Source organism: Heptranchias perlo, unplaced genomic scaffold, assembly GCF_035084215.1.
Source record: "Heptranchias perlo isolate sHepPer1 unplaced genomic scaffold, sHepPer1.hap1 HAP1_SCAFFOLD_73, whole genome shotgun sequence".
Taxonomy (NCBI): Eukaryota; Metazoa; Chordata; class Chondrichthyes; order Hexanchiformes; family Hexanchidae; genus Heptranchias; species Heptranchias perlo.
In genome coordinates, this window is record NW_027139761.1 from 2,603,511 (window position 1) to 2,617,280 (window position 13,770).

General features: G+C 47.0%; 1 non-coding gene across 1 annotated transcript; it reads left to right on the forward strand.

Annotated features, from left to right (window-relative positions):
• The first annotated feature begins 239 nt into the window (after nucleotides 1-239).
• Nucleotides 240-321, forward strand: trnas-gcu (transfer RNA serine (anticodon GCU)). The gene has a single exon. It is a non-coding gene; the product is annotated as a tRNA-Ser (tRNA).
• Nucleotides 322-13,770: the final 13,449 nt, after the last annotated feature.

A 13,770-nucleotide genomic window follows, 5' to 3' on the forward strand; every position in this document is an offset into this window, starting at 1 on the left:
GACTTTCTTGTCCTCAGAGTCCAGGGCTTTACATTGAGAAAGACGAAAATAAAAGCGCTTTTATTCTGACTCAGTGCTGACCAAAGGTCATCGACCTGAAACTTTAACTCTGTTTCTCTCTGCACACATTCTGCCTGACCTGCTGAGTATTTCCAGCATTTTATGTTTCTAATTCAGATTGCCAACATCGGCAGTATTTTCATTTTGAATAAAAAGGGCTTTCTCCGGCTTCGGTATGTGACCAGGTGGCCGAGAGGTTAAGGTGATGGACTGCTAATCCATTGTGCTCTGCACGCGTGGGTGCGAATCCCATCCTCGTCGTCATTTTATGGAAGTCATTTACTTGGTTCGGTCCATCCAGAAGGCTTGAAGTCCCAACTTTCTCGAAACGGCAGGGCAGATTTTTGCATTGTTTGCTGAAATCAGCAACAGTTCCTTCTACGAAGGTGTTGAGATTGTAAGGTCGCGGAGTATCAAAGTGTACAGTGGTGTCTTGGTAAAAAGAGTATATCTTATGGTCAACGTGAGAGAGACTTACGTACCATAATTATGATATATTCCCGGAATCATTCCGTGTCTGTGTCGGTTTAAAAGGGACGTGCTGTAAGTCCAGGATCATTGCGTCTCTGTGTCTGTTTAAAAGGGATGTGTTGTAAGTCCCGGATCATTCCGTGTCTGTGTCTGTTTAAAAGGAATGTGCTGTAAGTCCCGGATCATTCCGTGTCTGTGTCTGTTTAAAAGGGATGTGTGTAAGTCCCGGATCATTCCATGTCTCTGTCACCCGATTTTCTTGATACCTTTTTACCTTTTTCCTTCTGAACTGAAATGACGATCCTCTCTCGAGAAGAAGGTTCACCGCCTGCTTCGGGCAACTAGTAGGAAAAATAATAAAAAATGATGAGACCAAGTTCATTCTCCTGGGCTTCCATTCCAATCTCCGCACTCCATCCCCCATTCAGTCCCACCCCCGCCTGAACATTATAATCTGCAATATTCGTAAGTGAAAGGAGAAGGCGAATATCACTGTTATAATTTTCTTGTTTCCTCAACACTGAATAGCATCAATTTCAATGATTCATAAGGTAATCATCGAATCATAGAATCTTGCAGCACAGAAGGAGACCATTCCGCCCTCGTACCTGTGCTGGCTCTTTCGAAGACCTGTCCAAATTAGACCCACACCCCAGAACTTTCCCCATAACCCTGCAAATTAGTCCTCTTCAATTACATGTCCATTCTCCTTTTGAATGATCCTATGGAATCTGCTTCCAACATCCTTTCAGGAAGTGCGTTCCAGATCTTAACAAACACTCTGTGTGTAAAAAATTCTCCTCAATTTCCCTTTAGTTTTTTTGCCAAATATTTTAAATCTGTGACCTTTGGTTACCGACCCACTTGCCAGAGGAAACACATTCTCCCTACTTGCTCTTTCAAAACCCCTCATAATGTTGAATACATCCATTAGGTCTCCCCTTAACCTTAAGGAGAACAATCCCATCTTCTCCAATCTCTCCACATAACTGAAGTCCTTCATCCCTCTTAACATCCAGGTCAACCCGCTCTGAATCCTCTTCAATGCCTTTTCATCCTTCCTCTAGTATGGTGCCCAGATCTGTACAATATATTCCAACTGAGGCCTAACCAGTAATTTTTAACGGCTTCGCATGACTTCCATGTTTTTATATTCAATATCCCTATTTACCAAGCCAAATATCCCATATGCTTTCTTAACCATCTTATCAACTTGCCCTGTTTTGTGAATATGCACCGCAGGTCCCTCTGCTGTTGCAACCCCCCTCACCTTAAATTGTCCCATTTAGATTATACTGCCTCTCCATGTTCTTCTTGTAAAAGTGCATCACTTCACACTGATCTGTATTAAATCTTACACGTGTCTGCCCATTTCGCCATTCTGTTTATGTCCTCCAGAAATCTGCTACCATCTTCCTCACTATTTACAACGTTGCCAAGTTTTGCATCATCCGCAAACTTCGAAATTGTACTCCCTCACATCCATGTCATTTATATATAACAAGACAAGCAATAGTCCTAATGCCGACCCCTGGGGGATCACACTGCATATTTCTCTCCAGTCAGAAAAACATCCGTTCATCACTACTCCCTGCCTCCTATCCCTTACCCAATTACGTGCCTACGTTACCACCGGCCCTTTAATCATACGTGCTTCTAGTTTTCGAATAAGTCTGTTACGTGTTAATTTCTAAATTGTGTCTTGAAAATAGCTGTAACCCCGAAATGTTATTCTTGGGCAATGAGAGTACAGATATTAAACCGAGCGCTAGATTGGGTTCATTCCCATTACCCGGAGATGAGGGACGCGAGGGGCGGGGGGGGCGGGGGGGAGTCCCATCTGGGTTTCTATTTTCCGAAAACGGAGACGGAAAATAGCAAAGCTCATGTCGTCGAAATACAACAATTGGGCTGAAGATCCGACAGCCTTTTCTCATCCCGGGCTTGCAGGCCTGGCCATTCAAGAAAGCCTGATAAGTCCATCAGGGGGAAATACAGAGTGAGAAGAAACGCAGGCAGAGATAGAGAGATGCATGCAAAGAAAAAAAAGTAGTATAAATCTCCAAATTTTGTGAATGAGCAGAATTTAAGGTGCAGCTTAAAATAAATTCCCTCTCATTTCGTGAAATCTTATCGGTGAACTTTGGGCTGGATTATCCCGTTTGTTCTGAGGGAAGTAAACACTGCCTGCTAATTACAGCTCTTATTTATTTGAGCATTCCACAGTGGCGATGTGAGGTGGTTTTGAATCTCCAGTTAATTTTAAGGCCATGACTTAATCCACCCGTTATGTAACCCACAGATACCGCTCGGCTGCAGAGCAGAATGTGTAGGGTTAGTGCAGGAAATCTGCCAGACTAAATGTTCTAGATATGCATCCAACGCTATACTTGCAGTGTGTGCATTAACGGTTCACTGGTAGAATCCTCGCCTACCAGCAGAAAACCAGGGGTTTGGTTCCAGGCCAATTCAGCAGCCTTTACCTGTTCTGTTCTGTACCCATGAGATTGTCTGAATTGGGATAAATTCATGTGCCGGCTTCAATCTGTACAACTTCTTAAAAGATTATCTTCATTTCGTCTACGTGTGTTGCGTGGACAAACCCTCTGCATTCTGTCCTCTGGCGCTCAAACATGCTCTGCTGGAGATAAGTCAAACACCGCTGAAAAGATGTGCGAATCCAATTGGTGATTTTTGACCAAAAATGGGGACACAACGGGGCTCATCCGGGATTTGAACCATGAAACTCCCTGAGCGAGAATCAGACCCAAAGATCAACTGGCGACAGAGCTGTGCAGCCGCTGTAAAATTTCGCTGCCATGAAGCGGATCCGCCATCTTTTTTGAACATTATGTCCATCCAATCTCGCTTTCTTGTACGATGTACGATGTAGAGCAATATCAGGTTCTAAACTAATTATTTCATAACTACAATATTAGTCTCTCTTTATCAAGTTCGTTTTCAATGTACGACTTGTATTATCAAGTGACACTTTGCAGAATGAATTGTTCTGAAACGACATCGTTGTCTGTCTCGGCATCGTCATAGTTTACATTCTACCATAAATATACTTTACTCAAATTGCTGGGGCCATTGTAGTTTGATTTGTCTCCGTGTTGAAGCTGGGCAAATTGCCTGTCTCGGAAACAACAAGTCCTCGTTTCGATTTCCAGCGGTGCGTTTTTGGCGGCATGTTAGCCGAGTGGTATGATTTTTGCTTCGGGTGTTTTACTGATTGATATATTCGAGGTCCTGGGTTCAATTCCCTAATAAGCTTTGTTGTTTTCGCGATTTGCCACTTCTGGTGACAAAATGGTTAAAGCGTTAGATCTGAAACTCAACCAGGTGTTTGGGTGAAAATTCGAATCTTGTTAGCAACGCTATTGTTTACATTTTGTTCAATGCTCAAATAAATATGAACTAAAGATCACCGGCCGCATTTCCTTCTCTCAGAGAGATACTCCGCTGCGGCAGATCTTTTTTTGTCTGGCGACCGGGGAGATACCCTTTCTTGGCGCAGTGTGGTCCTTGTCCTGGTGCAGAAGAAGGGGGATCACCGTCACCTTAAAAACTGGCGCCGGTCTCCCTCCTCAGCACGGATTGCAAGGTCTTCGCCAAGGCGATGTCTGCCCGACCAGTCCGACACGGTCCCGAGCTGGACATTCCACGACAACATTCACTTGGTCCGGGACCTGTTCCATCATTCCCAGAGCAAAGGTCTGTTGGTCGCCTTCCCCTCCCTGGATCAGGAGTAGGCGTTCGACAGGGTGGATCACGAGTACTTATTCAGGACTCTGCGCACATTCAGATTCAGGTCACCATTCTTTGCCCGGATCTAACTTCTGTACGCTGCCGCGGAGTGTCTGATTAATGTTAATGGATCCTTGAGAGTGCCCCTTCGTTTCAGGAGAGGAATGGATCAGGGATGCCCCATGTCTGGCCAATCATACTCCGTCTGCGTGGAGCCTTTCCTGCGCCTCTTGCGCAAGAGGTTGTCGGGACTGGCTCTGCGTGGGCCGGGCGTGGAGGTCGTCCTTTCGACTTACGCCGACGACGTGCTCCTCGTGGACACGGATCCCGTTGACTTGCGGAGGATGTGCGAGTGCCAAAAGGTGTAATCTGCCGCTTCCTCCGCAAGGATCAACTGGGAGAAATATTCCGGACTCCTTGTAGGTCAGTGGTGGGCGGACTCCATGCCGGAGGAGCTACGGCCTTTTGCCTGAAGCACCACGCACCTCCGGTACCTGGGAATCTACATTCGCCCTGCCGAGGGTGCCTGGCCGGCGAACTGGCAAGAGCTGGAGGCCAAAGTCACCGCTGGCCCAGGGCACTGGATAGGACTGCTCTGAGTATCATCCTACAGGGGTCGAGTGCTGGTCATAAACCAGCTGCTGACCGCAATGTTGTGGTACTGGTGGATCACTTTGATCCCCCCTCCTGAGTTTGTCACCAAGATTCTGAAGAAGCTCGTTGACTCTTTCTGGGCCAAAAGGATGCACTGGGTCGCTGCTGCAGTTTCTCGCTTAGGGAGGGCGGTCAGGGCCTGGTGTGCGTCCACAACCAGGTATCGACTTTCCGCCTTTGGACCCTGCAGCGATACCTGTACGTTGAGAATCCTCTAAGATGGTGTGGTTTGGCGATGCATTGCTTCCACTAACTGCAAGGCCTGAACGACGACATGCAACTCCTGTTTATCACGTTGCCGGGCAGCCGCGTCCTTGCAGGAACTGCCTGTCCTTTATGAGGATTTGATCAGGGTCTGGAGTATGGTTGCCTCCTACCAGTGCTCTCCCCCGACAGGGATGGCAGCCATCCTTCAGGAGCCGCTGCTCAGGAATCCGCACCTCCGCAGTGTTGGCCTAGGCGACACCTGGCTGATGGAGTGGAGGGCCCTGGCTGTAAAGTAACCAGAGCCGAAGATGCCCTGGATGGTGGAGGCACGGGCGGGATGGCGCCGGGAACATTGGCTGCACGAATGTCCTGCCATTATGTCTGGTACGCGGCCAACGCCATCTCCGTATTGAAAGTGGCACTAGGCCCTGACTCCAGTAGATGTGTCAAGGAGGCTCAAGTGTGTGGAACGATCCAGTCCCCCGCTCAGACGGAGTTCCTAATCGGCACCAGGCCCCGAAACTTACCTCGGGGGGCTGTGCCTCATAAATTGAGCCATCTCCCGGAAATCCACTCCGTGCCATTTCACTCTGCGTGGAGAGGTTTCCGAGACGGGCTGCTCCTGCACACTCTCCACTTCTTCACCGTCGTCTCTCGTCCGGACACGCCCTGACATATTATATTGCCAGCCGGCGGAGGCGGGGGTCCCCAGTGGATGGTCCTCCCCTGTGCCATTGGGGATCTGGAATTGAGAGTGTTGCAAGGAGCATTCCCGACAAACATGATTTTTAGCCATTTTACAGACTCACATTCCACCTGCACTTACTGCGGATGGATAAGTCCGTGTTCCATTTATTCACACGATGTGGGAGGCTGCAGCCCCTGTTCCACGATTTAAGGGAGCTGCTCCTTAAGTTCTGGTTGCACTTCAGTCCCAAGCTCCTGATCTTTGGCCACCCAGTGAGGTGGGGGCGGGCAATTTGGAGGAGGTCCGCGTGGATCTGCTCCTGTTCCTGTCCAAAGTGGCTATCCACAGGTCCAGGCTCGAAGCAGCCCGAGGGGGCGGTCGCTCTGACTGTCTGCATCACTTCCGCGACATTCTCCGCGCCCGGATGGCCCTGGAGAGGCAGCACGCGGTGTCTGCCGGGGTGCTTGATGCTTCCCGTGACCGGTGGGCACCGCAGGGGCTGGAGTGCTTCCTTGACCAGTATAATAAAATTATTATTTGATTTTGTTTGTTATTTGACTTTGATTTGCTTTTTTTAAAAATAAAGCAGAGGCAAAACCCCCTTCTTGTAAAAGGGGCCTAAACACAAAAAAATGAGCTGAGCATCCTCTCCTCTACTGCCCAGTATTATTGCACACTCTCGACCGATGAGCTGGCGGACCCTGCTCTTCGACCGAGTGATGCCTCACTCCGCGAGACACCTAGGCCCTGGTTGGCAGTGCAAGCTGACCCGCCCCCACTCCCGCCCCCACCCACCCGCAATCGGTCTCACCTGTTGATAGTCCCAGTGGCGAAGAGAGAAGAGGCTGTCGAGTGGCTCCAATCGCAGGTTGACTTTCGGTAGCCCCGTGGATAGAGTGCGTCCAGCGGCAGGGAATGACACCGAGCGCGGTGTCCATGAGTGGATTCTCTCTACTGGGTCCTGGCCGCTGGTCACTTATAATGGCGGAGGTTTGCAGGCGATGTGGTCAAGTGATCTGCCGTGTTACATTTCCCAGCACCGAATTTGCGATCCCACATCTGACTCCCGCCAGGCAGCCGTCTCCTGAGAGGCTGTCAGAGGCCAGGAGATGCGCCGGATGTCACCAGAACAGAGGAGGCGATTGTACTCGGCTCAATAATAAGTACCACTATGGCGGCAGTAATACATTCTTGTATTGCCACCGACAGGATTGGAAGGACAATACTCAGCCAAACCTTTGTCTGGAATGTGCAATTTGATCCAGTCATTGTCAGGCAGGCAACAGAGTTCAGGCAAGGCACAGTGCTAACACTTCTGATTTCAGAGAACAGACAATGCGAACTCAACACATTTCAGTGAACAGACAGAGCTAACACTATCGACTTAACGCATGCACAGTGCAAACAATCCCGAGCTCAGAGCACGCACAGTGTTAACTAACGAGTTCAGAGAATGCACAGCACTAACACTATCGAGCTCAGGGAACGCTGACACAACTGGGTTCAGATAGGAAGTTGTGAGGCCATGGAAATTTTAAAATCAAGGTTTTGATGGACCGGGAGACAATGTAGGTCAGCGAGCACAGGTGGGTGGGGGAGGGTGAACAAGACTTGCTGCAAGTTAGGATATGGGCAGCAGAGATTTGGATAAGCTCAAGTATATTGAGGGCGGAAGATGGGAGGCCGGCCAGGACAGCTTCAGTCAAGCCTGGAGGTAACAAGGCATGGACGAGGGTTTTAGCAGCAGATGACCAACTGATCAACTATTTACAATCTATATCAATAACTTGGATGAAGGGAACGAATGTATGGTTGCTAAATTTGCTGATGACACAAAGGTAGATACGAAAATAAGTTGTGAAGAGGACATAAGGAGTCTGAAAAGGAATATAGATAGGTTAAGTGAATGGGCAACAATTTGATAGATGGAGTATAATGTGGGAAAATGTGAACTTGTCCACTTTGGCAGGAGGAATAGAACAACAATATGTTACTCAAATGGAGAGAGGTTGCAAAACTCTGAGGTACAGAGGGATCTGGGTGTCCTCGTATGCTGATACAGCAAGTGATTCGGAAGGCAAATGGAATGTTGTCATTTATTGCAAGGGGAATGGAATATAAAAGTAGAGATGATTTGCTACAGGTGTGCAGGGCATTGGTGAGACCACATCTGGAATACTGCGTGCAGTTTTGGTCTCCTTATTTAAGAAAGGACATAATTGCTTTGGAGGCGGTTCAGAGAAAGTTCGCTCGACTGATTCCTGGGAAGAGGGGTTTATCTTATCAGGAAAGGTTGGACAAGTTGTGCCCGTGTACACTGGAGTTTAAAAGAATGAGAGGTGATCTTATTGAAACATATAAGGTCCTGAGGGGACTGGAAGGAGTAGATGCGAAGGGGATGTTTCCACTTGTGGGATGGACTAGACCTAGGGGCCACAGTTTCAAAATAAGGGGTCTCCCATTTAAGACGGAGATGAGGAGAACTTTTTTTCTCTCAGTGAGCCTGTGGAACTCCCATCCCCTTGGAGCGGTGGAGGCAGATTCATTGAAAATCTATAAGGCTGTGATAGATAGATTCCTGATTAACAAGGGAGTCAAGGTTATGGTAGGTAGACGGGAAAGTAGTGCTGAGGTCACAATCAGATCAGCCATGACCTTATCAAATGGCAGAGCAGTCTCCTGCTCCTAATTCGTATGTTCGTATGAGGCAGGAGCAGAGACGCACAATGTTATGGTTGTGAAATTGTGAAGTCTTGGTGATGGAGCAGATATGTAGTTGGATGCTCATCTCAGGGTTAAAAAGGTGATCAAGTTTGCAAACGGCCAGGTTCAGCCTCAGATAAAGGCCGTGGAGAGGTATGGCATCTGTGGCGGGGACCAAAGTCAATGGCTTCACTCTTCCCAATATTTAGTTGGAGGAAATGTTTGCTCATCCAGTACTGGATGTCAGACAAGGTTTGTGACAAATGAGAGCCTGTGAAGGGGTCGAGGAAGGTGGCGGTGAGATAGAGCTTGGTGTCGTCAGCATACATGTGGAACCTGACATTGTATTTTTGGATGATGTCGCTGAGGGACAGCATGTAGATGAGAAATAGGAGGGGGCCAAGGATCGATTCTTGTGGGAGTCCATAGGTAACGGTGCGGAAGCGGAAAGACAAGCAATTGCTGGTGATTTTCTGGCTACGACTGGATAGATAAGAATGGAACCAGGCGAGTGCAGTTCCACCCTGCTGGACGACAGGGGGGAGATATTGGAGGAGGATGGTGTGGTCAACCGTGTCAAAGGCTGCAGACAGGTCGAGAAGGATGAGGAGGTATAGTTTGCCATGGTCAGAGTCGCATCGGATGTCATTTGTGACTTTGACAAGGGACGTTTCAGTTCTGTGGCAGGGGCGAAAACCTGATTGGAGGGAGTCAAACATACAGGAAAGATGGGCACCGATTTGAGAGGTGACAACGAGTCCAAGGATTGGCGAGGAAATGGAGGTTGGAGATGGGGCAGGAGTTTGCAAGGACCGGGGGATCAAGATTGTGTTTTTGAGGAGGGGGGTGATGAGGGCAGATTTAAAGGGGAGGTGGACAGTATGTGAGGAGAGGGAACTGTTAACAATAACAGCTAACATGGGGGCCAGGAAGAGAAGTTGGCTGGTCAACAGTTGGTAGGAATGGGATCGAGGGAGCAGGAGGTGGATCTCATGGTCAAGATGAGCTTGGAGAGGGCATGAAGGGCAATAGGAGTGAAATTAGAGAAAGGTGCAAGTTCAGAGCTAGGGCAGGGGGAACTGTAAGCGAAATTTGGCTTGCTGGCTAGGGAAAGAGAGGGAAGTTGCAGAGGCAGATGAACGGATGGTCTCAATCTTAGCGACAAAGAAGTCCATGAGTTCCTCGCACTTTTCGTTGGAGATGAGGGTGGGAGGTGAGGCGTGGGGGGGGGGGGGGCGTTAGGTGGGGAGAGGGGTTTAAGAAGACAGTTTATAGTGGCGACTGAGTGGGGTTTGTCACATGGGTAGCCCTTGATTTACCCGAGCATTGCCACATACTTCACAGCCTTAGATTGAATGATGGATTCTAAGAGTTTCTCCATAACTAAGGTTCGAGCCACTGGTCTACAAAAGTCAAATGGATTTCTCTCTTCCTCCCATGGCAAAAAAGCTTTCCAATTTCATACCGAGACACGACAATGTCAGAACACACGGGGTCTGTATCTGTCAGCCCCAGGGAGCAGTGACATCACAGAATGGATGGCAAAAAGTGAAACAGTCCTTAACCGAAGAGAATAACTCATAAAGTTTCATTCTGATCATCAGCCCCAGGGAGCAGTAAAACGGGTTATAACCAAAGAGGAAAAAAAACAAATAACGAATAAAGCTTCATCCTAGTACTTAAATCCAGGACTCCCTGTTGCCAATGTTATTTTATTTCAAGTCCATCTATAATATAAATCTCGTTCTGGTACAAGAATATGATACCAGAAATTACTTTAGCTCAAACAGTGGACAAATAATGAACACATTCCAATGAAAATCAACAACAGCTTGTATTCACAGACCGCCTTTAATGTTTTGGAGGAGATCACGTTTAAGGAAGGAGGAGTTTGGATGACCGGCTAGGAGTGCTTTGGAGGAATGGAGTCTGGAGGGGACAGAGGCATTGATGAGGGTTTCAATGGCAATGGGCTGAGGAAGGAATGGAGGCGGGTGAGAGAAGCACGGGGCACTATGTGATGGACGTCAAATAGGGTCATGAGCTCAGCTCGGTGCTGCATGGGGCCAATTTTACTGTAGCCGTTAACCAATGCAGAATAAACGGGTAAACATCTGCAGTTAAATAGCGGAGAGAGGAGTGTCAATGAGGCACGTTCAGTGTCCGTCCCCTAATATTATCCACAGGCATTTGTCGGCTGCAATCCTGAACATGGCCTGCAGCTGCCCTCCTGTCACACAATCAAAATTTATATTTTAACTGGGAAACTGCAGGAACAGAGTGAAACGGATCGGCTTGTGTACTCGGATTCACTCTACACTGTGGTGAAATAGATAATATTTATAAATGAATTAGCAGGATTGTACATGGTCAATACAGTTATCTGAAAACTGTAAAGGAATCTGTTCACTATTGTTGGAACAGTCCTGCATGAGTACAGCTTTCAGCCTTATTCCCGACAGAGGAACAGGGTGAAACAGGTCTGCTTGTGTCCCTGGATTCAGTCTACACTGCGGAGAATTTGTATAAATTAATAAATGAATTGCCAGGAGTGAATATGGTGAATACAATTATATCGAAACTGTAAATGAAGTCGCTCATTGTTGTTGGAGCTCAGCTGTTAACTTATTGCTGAGAGAGGTCTGATAAAGATAATGTCCTGGAGTTTAATATGTTTGTTTTTTATCCACCACATTATTTATATAGGAGTCAAAACTGCTGATGTATCGTGTTTGTTCATGTGACTGTAACTAATAGCAATGATCAGGGGTATAAACGTGCCATTGGAGACTTAACCCCTGTATAAATCAGGGCTTGTTGGAATGGATCAGCTCAGAGTGCCTGCCCGGTACTGTCTGGTTTCCAGATCAACAGAAGTCACTGATTCTCGCAGAAATGGTATATCCAGTAATCTATCGGATAGAAGACATTTATTATCCTGTTATTGCAGCCATTGGAGTTCCGGGTAAGCCATTGTCTCATCTGTTAATGGTGTAAATCGGTGTTACCTGTGCTGCTGCACTTGGAATGTGTTTTCTTCCTGCATGTTTTACACAGTCGCTTGTTCTGTTCTATCAGTTGAATGATGGGATGTGTTATGTCTCTGCTGCTTCAGTCTTGTAGGAGCTACAATATACCCGTAATGAGCATTTGATATCCAACTCTGGCAGTGTTGATGGATTATTCCCGATACTGAAGGTTCTGTTGAATGATGGTATCTATTTAGCTTGGAAACTTTCAGTCTTGTAGCAATTGCATTATAGCTGTAATGAACTTTTATATCCAATGCTGGCATTATTATTGGATTATTATCTGTACTGAATGGTCAGTTGCATAAAGATATGCCCTTAGCTTCTAAACGTTCTGCCTTGTAGAAATTATATGATACCTGCAATAACCTTTGTATATCCAGCTCCGGCATTGTTACTGGTTATTCTCTGTACTGAATGTATTGTTGAATAATGTATCTCTTTAACTTCTAAACGTTCGGTCTTGTAGGAGTTACGTTACATCAGTTATGACTTTGGTATATCCATTATGAATGGATTATTCTCTGTACTGAATATATTGGAATCAAAGCTGATAACCGACCATCAGGAGCTGTTAACAGTTTCATGTTGGGGAATTAATCTGTCCTGTAACATGTTTTCGTCAATGTGTTTTCTGATAATGAGCGAGCTTACGGTCTCAGTGTTAAGAGGAGGCAGCGCAATGCCCGCACCCAACCCACCCCCACCGCACCCCAATAACATGCTTTAGTTTAACTGGGATTTCAAAGGTTTTTTTTATTCGTTAACGGGATGTGGGCGTCGCTGGCGAGGCCGGCATTTATTACCCATTACTAATTGCCCTTGAGAAGGTGGTGGTGAGCTGCCTTCTTGAACCGCAGCAGTCCGTGTGGTGAAGGTTCTCCCACAGTGCTATTCGGTAGGGGGTTCCAGGATTTTGACACAGTGACGATGAAGGAACGGTGATATATTTCCAAGTCGGGATGGTGTGTGACTTGGAGGGGAACGTGCAGGTGGTGTTGTTCCCATGTACCTGTTGCTCTTGCCCTTCTAGGTGGTAGAGGTCGCAGGTTTAGGGGGTGCTGTCGAAGAAGCCGTGGCGAGTTGCTGCAGTGCATCCTGTGGATGGTACACACTGCAGCCACAATGCGCCGGTGGTGAAGGGAGTGAATGTTTAGGATGCTGGATGGGGTGCCAATCAAGCGGGCTGCTTTGTCCTGGATGGTGTCGAGCTTTTTGAGTGTTGTTGGAGCAGCACACATCCAGGCAAGTGGAGAGTATTTCATCACACTCCTGACTTGTGCCTTGTAGATAGTGGAAAGGCTTTGGGGAGTCAAGAGGTGAGTCACTCGCCGCAGAATACCCAGCCTGTGACCTGCTCTTTTAGCCAGAATATTTATATGGCTAGTCCATTTAAGTTTCTGGTCAATGGTGATCCCCAGGATGTTGATGTTGGGGGATTCAGCGATGGTAATGCCGTTGAATGTCAAGGGGAGGTAGTTAGACTCTCTCTTGTTGGAGATGGTCATTGTCTGGCACTTGTCTGGTGCGAATGTTAGTTGCCACTTATGAGCCCAACCCTGGATGTTGTGCAGGTCTTGCTGCATGCGGGCTCGGACTGTTTCATTATTTGAGGTGTTGAGGTTGGTTATTGGTTATCACTGTTACGAAATATTATTTCGTTGTGTCTGTATCTGACGCCGCTTCAGTTTTATGACTACTGAACTGAGTTTGTTGCTGATTCTTTCACATCTCCTTTTCTGCTTCACTGAGTTCACTGATATCACTGGACTTCATTGTAAAATGAAATATTTTGATGTTATGTTTTATCAGTGTGCACTGTATCTGTTAATCAAGAGTCAGGGCCCCTTCTATTTATCTGTAGATTTTTAGCATGATGGTTGGCATTTTGTGAATTGAACAATCCCGCCATCTATCGCTTTACTTTATAATTACAGGAGAAGGCATCTCAATTATTGTGCGATCTGTCTGGAAGTGGCATTCGATTCTGTTTATTCCATGATTTGTAGATCAAGTGAACGGTATAGGTGAACAGGTGGAGACTTGGATGAGTTGTAGAAACATTTTACTGTTGACTGAAGCTTCACTATTTCACAAACTGACACTGAGAATAGGACCGGTGGAACCCGGGGCTGGTGAACAGAATGCTGGCGAAGGATGATCGGATTTAATCGGATATGCAAATTGGCGAGAGAAATAGATAGAGTG